At 47.4% G+C, this 18,277-nt stretch overlaps 1 long non-coding RNA gene across 1 annotated transcript; it reads left to right on the top strand.

Moving 5' to 3' along the window:
* Positions 1-376: 376 nt before the first annotated feature.
* Positions 377-18,244, top strand: LOC139181664 (uncharacterized). Its single transcript, XR_011565440.1, has 2 exons — positions 377-13,665; positions 14,425-18,244. It is a non-coding gene; the product is annotated as an uncharacterized lncRNA (long non-coding RNA).
* The last annotated feature ends 33 nt before the right edge of the window (positions 18,245-18,277 follow it).

Below are 18,277 nucleotides of genomic sequence, written 5' to 3'. Positions count from 1 at the left end.
GTGCACGGAAATGTCTGTGTTAGGACTGTCAGACCTTTGCTCTTTTGGCTCCCATGATGCAGTGGGGCAGCTTGCAGGTGCTTATAACACAGACCTGCTTTGACCCAGGCTGTGGATGAGAGTCACAGCCTCCCCTGCAGCACCACCCCCTTCGTGGGCAATCTGGAGCCTTTTTTATGATGTCTGGGAATCGACAGATTCCGAAGAGAAAGGAGAAAGAAGATACATAGCGCAGGGGGTACAGGCACCCACCCTGTGCATGTGGTGCTAGAGATGGGCTAGAGATGCAGGTGCAGCTTGTTACAGGAACCCGTTGGGGATGAGTGGAGTTGGATTCAGTGACTCAAGGAAGAAATGTGGAAGTGGATGTAAAGGAGAAAACACATTGAGGGGTAAACAGCTCCAACTCCCAATTCTGTACCAGGGTAGGGTGCTCCATTACTGTTGTGAGAAGGCGCCCTGGTCTGAGCTCGGGGAGGGAGTGATGAGCATTCTAAGGACCCACCATCAACCCTAAGCAGGGGGTGCTGAGAGTGTGAAGACATTGAGTCTCAGCCTTTACCACTGACAGACACAGAAAGCTCCTTAGCCCTGCTGAGAGTGGGGCTGTGGCACCTTAGGGAAGCTCAAAGGTAGGGTGGTGGTGGTGGTGGTTCAGTCACTCAGTCGTGTCCAACTATTAACGAGCCCATGGACTGCAGCATGCCAGGCTCCTCTGTCCTACACTATCTCCCTGAGTTTGAACAAAGTAATGTCCATTGTGTTGGCAATGCTATCTAACCATCTCACCCTCTGTCTCCTCCTTTCTCCTCCTGCCTTCGATCTTTTCCAGCATTAGGGTGTTTTCCAATGAGTCAGCTATTCGCATCAGGTGGCCAAAGTTTTGCAGCTTCAGCATCAGTCCTTCCAGTGAGTATTCAGAGTTCATTTCCTTTAGGATTGGCCGGGTTCTCCTTACAGTCCAGGGGATTCTAAAGGGTCATCTCTCTAGCACCACAATTCGAAAGCATCACTCAGTCTTCTTAAAGATGCAACTCACACATCGGTACACGACTATTGGAAAAGCCATAGTTTTGACTCTGCAGACCTGTGTCACCAAAGTGATGTCTCTGCTTTTTAATATGCTGTCTAGGTTCGTCATGGGCTTCCCTGGGGGCTCAGTGGTAGATAATCTGTCTGCAATGCAGGGGAATTAGGACACCTGGGTTCAATTCCTGGTTCGGGAAGGTTCCCTGGAGGAGGGCATGGCAACCCACTCCAGTATCCTCGCCTGGAGAATCCCCTGGACAGAGGAGCCTGGCGGGCCTTGGTCCATGGGGTCGTAAAGAGTACACCGAGAGACATCACCTCCCAAACAGAATCTCTGGCCAATGGGCTGTCTCTCTAGCTTTACTCATCTCAAGTAAAATCTGTTCCCTCGGCTCAAAAGCCACGTGAGATGACAAAGGAAACTTGAGGCAGTGGTGATTTATGCAGCGATTTGGTGCGAGATCTGTATTCGTTTGGGCCAAGTGATTGCAGGGAATGAAATGGGGTAGGGTGATGAAGGAAATGAGATGATGAATTTATTGCCCCGGCCACCTCCCTGCCCCCAGGTAGCCGACTTCAGTAGGGCTGGCTGGTGTCAATGCCTTGTGTGTAGGCTCACTTGTAACAACATCCTGTGTGTGGTATGAGCAACTTGGTGGGCAAATCAGACAGCATGGCCAAATATTCCTTTCTTAGAGTGGATGGAGGGAGAAGAGAGAAAAGAGTGATGAACCATGGGCTAGTTGGGAGTCACTTTCTAAAATCTCAGTATTTCTTCACAAGGTGTTTGTGTGAATTCTTTTGTTAATCTGAGAATTGGCTTTCTAGGTGAGGAAATATCATCGTGAGAGACTCCTTGTGACATGTGAAAAGAGGTTGGGAGTGAATTGGATTAAGGTCATTTTCCAAGTGTTTCACACCAAGTGTTTGTTTAAGGGCACAGCAGTGGCCTGAAGGAACTGAACTAAGTGGTTGAAATACAGGTTTCAGTTACTGAAATGTGAAGAGACTCTTTCTGGGATGTGTGGTCATCCTAGCCTGTGGTCACAGGCAACTCATAAACTCATAGGATTTGAACCGTGTCTTCCTAACGTCTTTTGCTTTCTGCCCTGGAATGTGGTGGAGGCCTCAGTTCCGGTGACTAAAGTTCCTAGGTAACAGTTCTCTGAGAAAAGTAGCTCTCTAGAAAAGAGCAGTGCCTGGGAAGCTGATCTAAAGTTTTAACATAGCCTGTGATGTAATTTTTGTTAGCTTCACCCAAGATATGATCATTCAAAGGATATGGAGAGATGCACCTGCTTCTGTATCTACCATTGGATTTTTCAAATGAACATACAGTAAGCTTGGCCCGGTTTTCTTTCTTCTTATTTATTTATTCATTGTTGGCTGCACTGCGTCTTTGTTGCTGCACGAGGGCTTTCTCTTGTTGTGGAGGAGGAGCACTACTCTCTAGTGGCGGTGCATGCGCTTCTCATCTCAGGGACTTCTCTTGTTGCGGAGCATGGCCTCTAGGCTCTGCGGCTTCCGTAGTCGGGGCAGGTGGGTTCAGTGGTTGTGACACACAGTCTTAGTTGCCCTGCGGCACGTGGAGTCTTCCTGGACTAGGGACCGAACGCCTGCCTCTTGCATTGGCAGGGGGCTTCTGTTTTATTTTTTTAATCATCAATTCATTTCAATTGGAGAGTAATTACTATACGATACTGTGATGGGTTTTGCCATATATCAACACGAATCGGCCGCAGGTATACGTGTGTCCTCCCCTCCTGAACCCCCATCCCACCTCCCTCCCCACCCTATCCCTCTGGGTTATCCCAGAGCACTGGCTTTGGGTGCCCTGCTTCATGCATTGAACTTGCACTGGTCATCTGTTTTACATATGGTAATGTATATGTTTCACTGCTATTCTCTCAAATCATCCCACCCTCGCCTTCTTTTGCCAAGTTGAAAAGTGTGTTCTGTACATCTGTCTCCTTTGGTTCCCTGCATGTAGAATCATTGCTACCTGCTTTCTAAATTCCATATATAGGCATTAATATAAGTATTTGTCTTTCTCCTTCTGACTTACTTCTGTCTGTATAACAGGCTCCAGGTTCATCCACCTCATTAGCACTGATTCAAATGTGTTCCTTTTTATAGCTGAGTAATGTTCCATTGTGTGTATGTACCACAACTTCCTTATCCATTCATCTGCCGTTGGACATCTAGGTTGCCTCCCTGTCCTAGCTATTGTAAATAGTGCTGCTGTGAACATTGGGGTACATGTGTCCCTTTCACTTCTGGTTTCCTCAGGGTGGTATGCCCAGCAGTGGGATTGCTGGGTCGTGTGGCAGTTCTATTCCCAGTTTTTTAAGGAATCTCCACTCTGTTCTCCTCTCCACAGTGGCTGTACCGCTTTACATTCCCACCAACGGTGGAAGAAGGTTCCCTTTTCTCCACACCATCTCCAGCATTTATTGTTTGTAGACTTTTTGATGATGGCCATTCTGACCTGTGTGAGATGATACCTCATTGTGGTTTTGATTTGCAGTTTTCTAATAATGAGTGATGTTGACCATCTCTTCATGTATTTGGTAGCCATCTGTATGTCTTTGGAGAAATGTCTGTTCAGGTCTCTTGTCCACTTTTTATGGGGTTGTTCGTTTTTCTGGTATTGAGCCGCATGAGCTGCTTGTATATTTTGGAGATTCATTCTTCGACAGTTGTTTCATTTGCTATTATTTCCTCCCGTTCTGAGGGCTGTCTTTTCACCTTGCTTATAGTTTCCTTCATTGTGCAAAAGCATTGAAGTTAAATTTGGTCCCTTTTGTTTATTTGTGTTTTTATTTCCATTACTCTGGGAGGTGGGTCATAGAGGATCTTGCTGTGATTTATGTCAGAGAGTGTTCTGCCTATGGTTTCCTCTTAAGAGTTTTATAGTTTTTGGTCTTACATTTAGGTCTTTAATGCATTTTGAGTTTATTTTTCTGTATGGTGTTAGAAACTCTTCTAGTTTCTTTCTTTTACCCGTAGTTGAGCATTTTCCCCAGCATCACGTGTTGAAGAGACTTTGTTTATGCCATTGTATATTTGTGCCTCCTTTGTCAAAGATAACGTGTGCATAGGTGTGTGGATTTATCTCTGGGTTCTCTATTTTCTTCCATTGATCTATACTTCTGGCTTTGTGCCAGTACCATACTGTCTTGATGACTGTAGATTTGTAGTATAGCCTGAAGTCAGGAAAGTTGATTCCTCCAGTTCCATTCTTCTTTCTCAAGATTGCTTTAGGTATTTGGTATCTTTAGTGTTTCCATACAAAGTGTGAAATTATTTGTTCTAGTTCTGTGAAAAAATACCTTTGCTAGTTTGATCGGGATTGTGATGAATCTATAGATTGCTTTGGGTAGTAGAGTCATTTTCACTGTACTGATTCTTCCAATCCAAGACAGTGGTACATTTCTCCATCTATTTGTGTCATCTTTGATTTCTTTCATCAGTTTTTTTTTTTTATAGGTCTCTGTATACAGGTCTTTTGTTTATTTACATAAATTTATTCCTAAGTATTTTATTCTTTTCATTGCAATGGTGAATGGGATTATTTCCTTAATTACTCTTTCTGATTTTTCCTTATTAGTTTATAGGAATGCAAGGGGTTTCTGTGTATTAATTTTATATGGCAGGCACATTCTTAACCACAGGACCACCATGGAATTCCTGGCCTGCTTGTCTTTGGGTGTGCAGCTCTCTGAGCTGTGACACACGGAGAGATTCCAGTGATGACCACCATGACCAGGACACAGGCCATGTCCATCACCCTAAAAACGCCCAGGTGCTGCCCCTTCTGGTTTCCCCTCCTACACCCCAACCCCTGGCACAAGGATCTGTCCTCCTTCACTACATTTTGTCCTCTGCAATTTTAAAACTCCTTACGTATTCTGAATAGAAGACCTTTCTCAGTTCTGTGCTTCACAAACGTCTTTCCCCTAATAACAAATAGCTTCCCTTTTCATTACAGGAGACATGAGTGATGACATGTACTTTTCCTCCCCACACTCAGAGCCCAATGTTTTGTAGCCAGCAAGTGCCTGTGAGATTCTTCAGAAATGAAAATAAATTCTGCTGTCAGTCTGTGCTCTCAGATAGCCCCCAGAGCTATATTTCTGCAGAAACCCACGAGTCTTCTGCAGACAGAGGCACTTGAGAACAGGTATATTTATTGGAGTCTGAACTGGTGGTCTCATCAGAGAGCTTCAGAGCTCAACCCATCTTGCAGGACTTGTCTCCCAGCTCCAAGGGAGCTTTTCTTCTTGAAACTCAGAGGCATGAATTTAGTCAGTGTGAGCACGTTTAGCAGGGCTAACATTGCATTTCAAGGTTGTTCATCCTTTACCAGGTATCAGACCACATTCAATATATTTCTTTCTGTCACCTTAGTTACTCCTCCTTCAAAGACCCATCATTTTGGAAGATTTCAATCCTACTTGATGAGGTGAGAAAGCAGAGGACAGGGAAGTTAGGGGAATTGCTCAGAGTCACATAGGCCGCCAGAGGAAAAGTGACCCACACACCTTGGCATCCTCCATTCAGAGCCCCCAGTCTTCATTTCTTCAGTAAAGTTGCCATGCATGTGTGCATGCTGTCACATCAGCCATGTCCAACTCTTTGCAACTACCTGACTGTAGCCTGCCAGGCTCCTCTGTCCATGGGGTTTTCCAGGGAAGACTACTGGAGTGGGTTGCCATGCCCTCCTCCAGGGGATCTTCCCAACCCAGGAGTCCAGCCCACGCCTCCTGCAGCTCCAGCATTGCAGGAGGATGCTTTACCGCTGAGCCACTGGGGAGGCCCAAATTTCACATATGATATTATATTTGTTTCAGGTGCACAACAGAGTGATTCCACATTTTTAAACATTATGAAATGAATTGCTATGATAAGTTTGGTTACCTTGTGTCACCACAGACATTTCTTACAAGATTATTGACTGTATTTCCTGTATGTACATTCCATTCCCATGACTTATTTTATAACTGGAAGTTTGTATCTCCTAATGCCTTCCCTGTTTTACATATCTCCCTACTCCCTCCTCCTCTGGTAACCACCAGTTTGTTCTCTGTGTCTCTGAATCTATTTCTGTCTTGTTTCCCGTGTTCTCTTACTTTATTTCTGAGGTTCCACATGTAAATAAAACTGTGTGGTATTTGTCCTTCTCTGTGTGCCTAGTTGGCATAACACCCTCTAGGTCCATCCATGTTGTCGACAGTGACAAGATTTCTTTCTTTTTTTATTGCTGAGTAATATTCCACTGTGTGTGTCTGTGTGTGTGTGTGTGTGTGTGTGTACCATTTCTTCCTTTTTGACTCATCTATCGATGGGCACTTAGGTTCCTTTCATATCTTGGCTCCCCTTGGCTGTAAATAATGCTTCAGTGAACAGAGGTGCACATATATGTTTTGTGACTAGTGTTTCTTTTATTCTTAAGAAAAATACTGAGAAGTGGAACTGCTGGATCATATGGTAGTTTTTGTTTTCAGTTTTTGAGGAAACCCTCATTGTCTCCATAGTGGCTGCACCGATATACATTTTGACGAACACCTCACGAGGGTTTCCTTTTCTCTACATCCTCCCCAACATTTCTTACTTGTCTTTTTAATAACAGCTACTTGACAAGTATGAGGAAGTACTTCACTGTGGTCATGATTTTCTAATCCCTGAGGAGGAGATGTTGAGCATCTTTTCATATGTCTATTAGCCATCTGTATCTCTTCTTTGCAGAAATGTCTATTCATTGCTTTGCCCCATTTTAAAATCAGGTTTTGGGTGTTTTTCCCAATACATTCTATGAGTCCTTTAGCTATTTTGGATATCTACCTGTTTTCCGATGTATATCACTTGCTCATATCTTCTCCCACTCAGCAGGTTGTCTTTTTCTTTTGTTGACGGTTTCCCTTGCTGTGTAAAAGCTTTTTAGTTTGATGAACTCCCATGTGTTTATTTTTGCTTTTGTTGCTCTTGCCTGAGGAGACATGTCAAAAAAACTATTGCTAAGACCTATGTCAAAGAGCGTACTGCCTACGTCTTCTTCTAGGAGCTTTATGGTTTAAGGTCTAACAATTTTGTCTTTAATCTTCTGTTGTTGTGGTTTATTTTTGAATGTTGTGAAGAAAGGGGTCCAGGTTTCCATAACCATTTATTGAAGAGACAGCATTTTCCGTGATGGATGTTCTTGGCTCCTTTGTCATAGACTAATAGGCCATATGAGCGCAGGTTTATTGCTGACAGAGCATGCCCAACTGTACCCTCCGTAAAGGCTGGGGTGAAGTAAGAAGACCCGGTGACTCCAGTGTCCGTCCACAGCTGGTGGCACACCAAGTCTGGATAAGATACGTCACTGATGCTAGCCACAGTGCACTGGGGCAGGGATGGTCATCCCCGCCTGGCACAAGTTCCCCAGGGTGGGATGCGATGGGCTCACTCCAGCAGCCAACCCAGGTCGATCCTGCCATCCACAGTCCCTCATTTAGCCAATCATGAAGGTTTTCACTATATATGTTACATCCCCTCCATGCCGTGCCAGGCTGGCTGTTGAGATGGGGAGGTGAGGAGGAATTGCATGGCCAGTCCCTGCCCTTGAGAGTTGAGTCACTGAGCAGAGAGGAGATCTGACACCCTTAGATGTGCTGGCAAGTGCTTCACTGATCCCCTGTGATGTTGTGTTGCTAGGAGACAAGAAGACTGACAAGGATCAGAGTAGATAAATGGCCATGGCCGGGGAGGTGACAGGGTACTCTGGGTCTTTGCTGTGCCAGTCCCAACTGCAGAATTACCCACAGCCTGCATGAGGGCGCCCGGAGGATGAATAGGTGGTTGTAAATGAAGATATCAGCTGTGCCACCCCCTCCCCACCTCAAAGTTTGTATCCCCAACCTGCCCTTTGGGTGTTGGTGATCTGGAGGTCACTTCTGAGCAGCATACTCTCCCCAGTTACAGAGTAGGAGCCAGAATCCTGTGATGTGCAGAGATGTCCAGCACATCAAATTCTAGGCCAGAGACAGAGCCATAGGAACCAACAGGCCAGAGAACACTGGATGGGAGTTGGGTTAAAGGCAGTGGCCAAATAACAAATCTGAATGTACCTATAGCAAGCAACGATATTGAACCATTCATTTAAAGACCTTCCCACAGAGGGAAGTCCTGGGCCTCCTGGTTTCATCAGTGAAATGTATCAAAGGTTTAAAGAAGAAATAGCACCCATCCTTCACAGATTGTTCCTGAATAGACAGGAGGGAGGAGGGAACATTTCCTCATTCATCCTATAAGCACAGTATTACCCCAGTACCAAAGCCAGACTTGCCATCACCAGAAAGCTACAAACCCATATCTATCATGGATAGCGATGCATACACCCTCAACACAGAACCTGCAAACCAAATCGAGAAACATTTTGCAAAGGGCTGTGCGAGATCTTTCCCAGGACTGCAGTATTGGACCAACACTCAACTTCAGTTACGGGAAACAGCGTACTGATGTAATGAAGGACGGAAACCACCTGCCATCTTGACAGACAAAGAAAAAGCATTTGACACAGTTCAAGACCCGTTCAGGACAAATAAGTAAATAACTAAATCAATAAACACGGTCAACCGTCTCGGGATAGAAGGGGTCGTCGTTGCCGTGTGAAGAACATCCGTGAGAAACATCCAGCTCTCGTCACATCACATCTAGTAGAGTCTGAGTGAATGCTTGCCTCTTGAGATCCAGACCAGGACAGGAGGTCTGCTTCAACCACCTCTATTCCACACTGACTGAAGGGTCTAGCCTGTGCACCGTGCAAAAGAAGAAATGAAATCATGGAGAAATGAGAAATGAATCCTATGTCCACACAAATACTCAGTCCTTCGATGTCTTTCACAGCAGCACTGTCTGTAATCTCCAAATAGTGGAGCAGCCTAAAGGTCTGTCAGCTGGAGAGTGGTAAACAGAGTATTCTTAGCCATTCAGTGGAAGAGCACAGATGGATGAAAAGTGATGAACTTCTGCTTTCTGCTGCCACATGGGTGAGCCTCCAAAGCACTGTATTAAGTGAAAGAACCCAGACACAAAAGGCCACTTCCTGCAGGAGTCCGTTGATGTGAATGCCCACAAAGGGCAAATCTACAGAGACAGAAATTAGATGAGAGGATGCCTGGGCCTGCAGGTCCTGTTGGGGATCAATTGCTGATGGGTACACGGAAACTTTTAGTGGTGCTGGCAGTGTTCCACAAGTGCACTGTGGTGGTGGTTGCACCACTGTGTGAAGTTATTAAAGACAGTGCACTGGATGCTTTGAATGGCTGTGATTTGTGGTGTGTATCTATACCTCAGTAAAGCAGTTTAGGAAGGTAATGCAGATGTCCAATGAGACATGGAGGGAAAGATATGCCATTGCTTCTGTAACAACAAGGAGGGCCCTGCTCCTTCCTCGTTCTGGGTCCGGCCTCCTCCACATGTGCTAGATGCTCCCTCCAGAGACAGTCGCTGTGCACGTCAGGACAGAATCCCCAGTGAGCACACACGTCTAGTGTGTCCCTGTGTTTACGCACAGGCGCCCATTGTGTGACCACAAGTCAGTGGCTCTGGACAGGCTCCTAGAACGCACCCTGCATCTGAAATTCTACTTTGTTGTTTTCCCATCCTTCTCAAATCCCGTGGACCCAGCTTCCATTTCCCAGATTCAGTCACGGATCTCAGCCCTTAGCTGCAACCTCTGGTCACAGGAATACCTGTTAACCTGGTGTGACAGCCCCTTCCTGATCTCAGCAACCCAGGAGGGATGCTCAGCAGAGCAGTAACCAAGACAACGGAACTCCATCCATCCTCCTTCTGCTGCCAGGAGTGAGGTGCGTTCCCTCCCATCCATCTATCTGCCTGAGTGTCTGGTAAGGAAGGGGACTTGGGGGCATAACACACCACTGAGTCATTTAAATTGTTCTAAATATGGCTGTGAATAAATATGTAAAAATACCGTCAGAAGGGAAGACACATAATTTTAAAAAAAATTTGCTTTAGTAGCAAACATGGCTCTTCAGTTCAGGATTCTATTTAAAACCAGGACAGGTGAAGCATCATGGGATTGTGCTTCTCAACCTAAACTATGCATCAATTCTCCCCTGGAGAGGCTTTAGAAGAGCTGATGCTGGCAGGACATCCACAGAGGGTCTGAAGTAGTAGGTCTGGAATGTGGCCCTGGCGTGAGCATTATCTGAAAAAGTTCTCTTATGAAAGCCCAGCTTGCAGCTGTGGAAACTGAACCCATCCTTACAGGAGGAAATCGAAGATCAGAAATTTGTGACTCCTCTCTACAGTGAAAGCATGTTTTCATCATGACCCGCTATACTTGACAGCTATCTTAGGCTGAGGAAAGGGACAACTTGCCCAAGTTAATACTGGTTTGAAAACTGACCTTGTGCTTGCTCTGCTGTGTGTTCCTGAATCCAAAGTTTTCCAGTTGAAACCCTGCTGTTGTTAGTGAAACTCAGTACGTTTTAGTTGTTGTCAGGATCCCTTGTGCCTAGTTAGTTGAATACATTTCTAAAACACTGTGGAGATAACGTCATTCGACAGATCAGAATAGTACATCAAAGATTAAAGATGGCTGAGAATTGTAGCTGCTGATGTTGATGTACGAGGATCTGCTGTCAGCGTATCTGCTGCCTGCGCTCAGTTGCCGTTTTAAACTGTTTCCTGTGTTATCAAATTAACTCCTGCGCTCAGATGAAGACTAAATCGGAACGGGATGCTTTTGGGAAAAATACAGTTAAGCAATCCCTTGTTTGGTGCACACCTATGAAGACCCACCTCCCTAAACGTTCCTTAGGGATCTCTTCCGGATATCCTTTGGCACATTCCCCAGCTATGGGCTTGCACTGCTGTGTCCTGACTCATCATCTTGTTAAAGACAGGGCTTTCAACCTCTCAGGTGCATTACAGCGCCCAGGTTCTCTGAGAGATCCAAAAGAGGGTGAAGGCCCGAGCTCAGGACACCTTCAGAGCGTGTCTGCAGGAACAGGGCCTCTCAGAGGAACCCATCCGTACCGGTGGCAACAGGAGGATCTCACGTCAGCCTTTTCCAGAGCAGCTCCAGGGGAGTCATGGCACAGTGAAGATCACAGCCAGCAGCATGCCCAGGATTGTGGTTTAAGGAACTGGGTGGATGGCAGTGCCCATCCATGAGACAGGAAACGTTGGCCTGGGGCTACTCGCAGGCCTGCAGGGCTTATGGGACAACTGAGTGCAGATGCCCCATACATCTCAGCCTGTGGGGAACCTGGGGCCCAGCTGAGATGTTAGGTAGATTTAGTGATAGGAAAAGCCAACAGCATACAGGGGGATACTGATGAAAACAAGTCAGATGGGTAAAAGCTCTGGGGAGTGACGTGGTCACCCAAGGATCATGTACCGAGTGGAAGAGCACAGGGCAGAGGTTGGAAACCAGAGGAAAACAAAGCCCAAGATGTAGGAGGGGATCAAAGTAAATGGACAGATAAGGAGACTTAGAAGTAATGGCCTGAGAAGCATGGGGAAAGCCAGGGTGGGCTGCTGTCACAGACTCTGACCAAGGAAAAGTGGTTTTGAAAACGGAATGTGTCTGTGGCCAATACAGCACTGGGTACTATGGTTGGCCCACGGAGCTCTTGGGAGACGTTAGCAAGGGGATGTTGTGTGGATGGGTACATGGCGGAAGAATCGAGAGGTAACCAGATAAGGATGGTCCTGGTGTCTATACTTTCAAGAAGCATGTCTTGAAAGGAACCAAAGACGCACGGTATTGGAAGTAGCGGGCTGTGTGCTCGCAGGGTGTGCTCTCCTCTCCTGGCTCCACCTGGTGATGCTGACCTGCACCACCTGTGGGTGGGGGTGATGAAACTTGCATTTTTGTCTCCCTCCTCTTGCTGTGGGCCCAGTCCTCCCTGGCTGACTGAGCCTCAGCCACCCTTCTGGCATGTGCAGACCCCTCTGAATCTGGGTCTGATCGTCCAGCCCATCCCCTGGGCAGGGACGTCCACTCCTCATTCTCAGCCACAAGGTCCCCTAGCCCATTGCCTGCTTAGGCTTCGTCTGGATTCAGTCCTTTTCCACATTTCTGCCACGGGTGATGCAGAGCCCTCCCTTGGATCTCACCTGCACTGCAGCAGGAACCAAGATCAGCTCCAGAAAATGAAATTCCTAAACTGCAGCCACCCTTCTGCCCAAAGCCTCTGTTGGGTCATTGTACAGTGTGCCCCTGGAGTCCCTAGAGTGAATGGGGTGGAACCCTCCTTTCCCTGGTGTTCCTCTTCATTTCTTGTCACACCTCCCTTGTCTGAGCTCTCTCACCTCTGCCTGCCACTGCCTCTGCGGGCCGTTCCCCTGCTGTGACTGGGACGCTCTTTCCTTTGGCTTGTCTTTCATTTCACCCAAGACTTCCCAAACAATATCCAGGTGTAGAATGTGTACCTTGTCGAGTACATCTAGGAGACACTGTTGTCACATAAGCCCCACACCCCTGAACTATATAAAAAAAACAGAGGGATAAAGAATGCAAGAGTCAAATATGCCAAAGGTGCCTGAGATGTTGGCTAAGATGAGCACTGAAGAGTGTCTGTGGGATCAGGAAGTATGGATATTAATGATGGCCATGACGAGGCCAGTTAGAGTGGAGTGACTGGGACAAAAGCTCCACGGAAGGGGGCTGAGGAGAGAATATCTCAGCAGAATTTGAAGCAGTTTTGCTTTGAAGCGCAACCGGTAATGTGCCAGTAGCTGCAGAATAGGGTGGTGGAAGACGGTGGGTTTCCCCCTGTGCTGTGGAATGCTCCGATGTAGAGGGAGCAGGTGCTGGTTCAGGAGAGAGGAATGATAACTGGAGGTGCAAAGTCCCTGAGAAGGTGCAAGGCATGGGATCCCTGGCAGAGGTGAGGGGCTGGGTGCATTCAGGAGCAGGCGTGGAGAGGGGCAGCAGAGTGCCAGGGCAGAAACATGCAGTTCGGGACTGGGAAACTTGAGAAATCCCACCGGGTTGCTTCGGTATTCTCCACGAATTATTGGCGGGTGGGGCTTGTGGTCATTAGCATGGAGGAAGGTTATTAGTGTGTAGTGTAGGAGTGTAGCTAGGTGACATGAAACTGAACAGCAGTCTACTCCCGCCATGGATTCAAGAGAAAATACTTCTGTAAAGTTGTAAAGTTTTCTCCTCGATGCTCAGGTGCTGAGACACAGGCAAGGAGTGGGCAGGCAGAACGGTGCAAGGAGCCCAAGAGGTGTGTTTTTCGGGGAGAGGTGTGTTTGCTGGGGACAGCTTCCAGCCCTGGCTCAGCCTATCCAGGAGGGCCTGGTGCATGCTGGGAAAGGACGCGTGGTCCGTGCGCTGGACATCTCTGGGAGGTTGTGGTATCAGTGCACTGGCAGTAGTGCCAGGGAGCTGGAGGACAGGACGTCATGTTGCGGGTGATGACAGGGAGGAAGGCTGGAAACAGGACAGCATGAGGGGCGTGGTCTTTCCTGATGCCCGGGGCGGGACCGTGGGCAGAGGGATGCTCCGGTGGGGAGGAAGGGAACATCGCTAAGGACGGAGAGTCTCCGGGGTGACCAGGTGAGCCTCGTGGGCACTGAGGACGGATCAGAAGAGTGAGGCCTGAGAGAACAGTGAGTGTACCACGGGAGGAACGCGTTCACAGGCCGGGGGTGGGAGGGAGGAGAATGGACAGGGGACTTGTAACATCCCCGCACGTGGGGGGCTTCGGCAGTGGGCGACAGGACCCGGACGTCACCGGTCAGGCTCAGTGGAGAGTTCGAAACGCGGTTCCCTAGAAAACTCCCAGCCGACCAGGGCCAGGAGACTGGCACGGTCCTCACTGGGTGGCTGCGCGCAGGCCCAGAGCCAGACAGTCTGAGTTCAGCCCTGTCCACCAAGCTCAGGATCTCCCCGGATACCCTGACTTCCAGCCCGTGTTGCTATGGTCCCGCGGACTCGCTGTCCAGGAGTGGTTTGGCCGGACCCGGTCGAGAGATTCCCTTCCTTTCTCTGGTCCTTACGGGCATCCCCCTTAACTTTGGCATCCATGCTGTCCAGTCTCTCTGCGCGAAAACCCAGCAGAAACGATGACTTTTCTTCCGGGCTTGCGGCGTTTTGGTTTCTGTGGCCAGCAGGTGGCAGTGTTGCTCCACAGTGTCGCCGGGCCGGTTTTTTCCTCCGCTCTCGCGCTTTAATAAAACAACAGGAAGCCTTTTCCTACAAGAAGCCGCTGGTTTTGTTTTGTTTTTTCTCCGCTTGTGTCAGTTGGCTAATTCAATCTACATCTGAGCCCTTCAGAGAGCCCGTTGTGAGAACTTTCACCGGACCCATTGACACTTAAAATTACAATAAAATAATATAAGCTGACATAGTGTTTATATTCTTTGCAGCCAAAGATGGAGAAGCTCTATACAGTCAACAGAAACAAGACCAGGAGCTGACTGTGGCTCAGATCATGAACTTCTAATTGCCAAATTCAGACTGAAATTGAAGAAAGTAGGGAAAACCACTAGACCATTCAGGTATGACCTAAATCAAATCCCTTATGATTATACCGGAAAAGGCAATGGCACCCCACTCCAGTACTCTTGCCTGGAAAATCCCATGGATGGAGGAGCCTGGTAGGCTGCAGTCCATGGGGTCAGGAAGAGTCGGACACCACTGAGCGACTTCACTTTCACTTTTCACTTTCATGCATTGGAGAATGAAATGGCAACCCACTCCAATGTTCTTGCCTGAAGAATCCCAGGGACAGCGGAGCCTGGTGGGCTGCCGTCTATGGGGTCACACAGAGTTGAACGCGACAGAAGTGACTTAGCATAGCATAGCATAGCATATGATTATACAGTGGAATTGAGAAATAGATTTAAGGGACTAGATCTGATAGATAGAGTGCCTGATGAACTATGGACTGAGGTTCGTGACATGTACAGGAGACAGGGATGAACACCATCCCCATGGAAAAGAAGTGCAAAAAAGCAAAATGGCTGTCTGGGGAGGCCTTACAAATAGCTGTGAAAATAAGAGAAGCGAAAAGGAAAGGGGAAAAGGAAAGATATAAGCATCTGAATGCAAGTTCCAAAGAATAGCAAGAAGAGATAAGAAAGCCTTCCTCAGCGATCAATGCAAAGAAATAGAGGAAAACAACAGAATGGGAAAGACTAGAGATATCTTCAAGAAAATGAGAGATACCAAGGGAACATTTCATGCAAAGATGAGCTCGATAAAGGACAGAAATGGTATGGACCTAACAGAAGCAGAAGATATTAAGCAGAGGTGGCAAGAATACACAAGAGATCTGTACCAAAAAGATCTTCACAACCCAGATAATCACAATGGTGTGTTCACTCACCTAGAGCCACACATCTTGGAATGTGAAGTCAAGTGGGCCTTAGAAAGCATCACTAAGAACAAAGCTCGTGGAGGTGATGGAATTCCAGTTGAGCTATTTCAAATGCTGAAAGATGATGCTGTGAAAGTGCTGCACTCACTATGCCAGCAAATTTGGAAAACTCAGCACTGGCCACAGAACTGGAAAAGGTCAGTTTTCATTCCAATCCCAAAGAAAGGCAATGCCAAAGAATGCTCAAACTACCGCACAATTGCACTCATCTCACATGCTAGTAAAGTAATGCTCAAAATTCTCCAAGCCAGGCTTCAGCAATACGTGAACCATGAACTTCCAGATGTTCAAGCTCGTTTTAGAAAAGGCAGAGGAACCAGAGACCAAATTGCCAACATCCGCTGGATCATCGAAAAAGCAAGAGAGTTCCAGAAAAACATCTGTTTCTGCTTTATTGACTATGCCAAAGCCTTTGACTGTGTGGGTCACAATCAACTGTGGAAAAATCTGAAAGATATGGGAATACCAGACCATCTGACCTGCCTCTTGAGAAATTTGTATGCAGGTCAGGAAGCAACAGTTAGAACTGGACATGGAACAACAGATGGGTTCCAAATAGGAAAAGGAGTACGTCAAGGCTGTATATTGTCACCCTGTTTATTTAACTTATATGCAGAGTACATCATGAGAAATGCTGGGCTGGAAGAAGCACAAACTGGAACCAAGATTGCCAGGAGAAATATCAATAACCTCAGATATGCAGATGACACCACCCTTATGGCAGAAAGTGAAGAGGAACTAAAAAGCCTCTTGATGAAGGTGAAAGAGTAGAGTGAAAAAGTTGGCTTAAAACCCAACATTCAGAAAACGAAGATCATGGCATCCGGTCCCATCACTTCATGGGAAATAGATGGGGAAACAGTGGAAACAGTGTCAGACTTTTTTTGGGAGGGGGGCTCCAAAATCACTTCAGATGGTCACTGCAGCCATGAAATTAAAAGACGCTTACTCCTTGGAAGAAAAGTTATGACCAACCTAGATAGCATATTGAAAAGCAGAGACATTACTTTGCCAACAGACGTCCGTTTAGTCAAGGCTATGGTTTTTCCAGTAGTCATGTATGGATGTAAGAGTTGGACTGTGAGGAAAGCTGAAGGCCAAAGAATTGATGCTTTTGAAGTGTGGTGTTGGAGAAGACTCTTGAGAGTCCCTTGGAAGGCAAGGAGATTGAACCAGTCCATTCTGAAGGAGATCAGCCCTGAGTTGGCCACCTCATGCGAGGAGTTGGCTCATTGGAAAAGACTCTGATGCTGGGAGGGATTGGGAGCAGGAGGAGAAGGGGACAACAGAGGATGAGATGGCTGGATGGCATCACTGATTCGATGGACTTGAGTCTGAGTGAAGTCCGGGAGTTGGTGATGGACAGGGAGGCCTGGCATGCTGTGATTCATGGGGTCGCAAAGAGTTGGACACGACTGAGCGACTGACCTGAACTGAGTGAATGATAGTCCACGGAGTGGTCACCCTTGTCTTGCTTCGGATCGTTGAGGAATTCCTGTATCTTTAAAGAGATCTTTATTATGACAGTGAGTTTTGACTTCAAAATCATTACATGAAGTGAAAGTGAAAGTGACTAAGTCCTGTCTGATTCTTTAAGACCCCTTGGAATGTAACCTGCCAGGCTCCTCTGCCCATGGGATTCTCCAGGCAAGAATAATGGAGTGGGTTGCCATTTCCTTCTCCAGAGGATCTTCCCAACCCAGCCATTGAATCTGGCTATCCTGCACTGCAGGCTGACTCCTTACCATCTGAGCCACCTACAATAATAACATAACATGCACAAGTGCCGAGCTAAGATCCTGCTGGGTAATTGATGCTGGACACCACCCAAGAAGCAAATGCTACTACTGCCCTCACTATGCCTTTGGGACCTGTGGCACACAGAGGAAGAGTCAGCTCTCCAGGTTCTCAGGGTTCCTCAGAGAGTGTCCCTATGTTCAGGTCTCAAGGCTGTCAGATTGTAGCTTCCACACTGGTTTGCAGGATACATTCCCCTCCCCAGTGGAAGAGTGAAAGAAAATGCTCACTGGGATCGAGGGTAAGACAGCCTGCAATGCTTCGAAAGACTGACTGCAGGAGAAGGGGATGACAGAGGACAAGATGGTTGGATCGCATCACTGACTCAATGGACAGGAGTCTGAGCAAGCTCCGGGAGATGGTAAAGGACAGGGAAGCCTCCTGAGGTGCTGCATGCAGTTATGGGGTCTCAAAGAGTTGGACACGGCCAAAGGACTGAAAACCAACAATAACACATTTATTACAATGAGATACTAAATGAAAGGGGGTGGAGAGGGAAACTACATAGAAAACGACACATCCATTCTATCAAGATTATGACATGATAACACATTTATAATGCAAAGCACCTGGAAGTAATCACCTGTTACAGAGTACAAGTTGCTCAGCTCACTGCAAGGTGGGTCCGGAAGGGACTTTAATCCAGAGTCGACTGACAGAGAAGAGGGCAGGGTAGTGACCCAAAATAACCATCTTGTTGGGGCCAGGTTGGACAGGACCCGGACATCACGGATCAAGTCCTTCAGTGGAGAGTTCCAAGCAGTTTCGGGGAGAAATCTCCCAGCAGACAGAGGCTGGGAGACTGGCACTGACCTCACTGCTCCCCGGGGCAGGCCCAGAACCAGCCCTCAGCAACCCCGGATATTCCTGGACCTCCTGACTTCTTGCCCGCCTCGCTGTGGTTCTGTGGGCGGGTCGAGCGGAACTCGCGCGGTCCAGGGGCGGTTGGCCCGGGCCCCTTCGAGAGGTTCCCTTTCTTTCTCTGGTCCTCAGGGGCATCCCCCATAAGTCCTCTGCCCGAAAACCGAGCGGGAAGGATCGAT

The sequence above is a fragment of the Bos indicus genome, chromosome X, assembly GCF_029378745.1.
Source record: "Bos indicus isolate NIAB-ARS_2022 breed Sahiwal x Tharparkar chromosome X, NIAB-ARS_B.indTharparkar_mat_pri_1.0, whole genome shotgun sequence".
Taxonomy (NCBI): domain Eukaryota; kingdom Metazoa; phylum Chordata; class Mammalia; order Artiodactyla; family Bovidae; genus Bos; species Bos indicus.
Note: the sequence above shows the minus strand (reverse complement) of the source record. Positions and strands in the feature narration are given on the sequence as shown.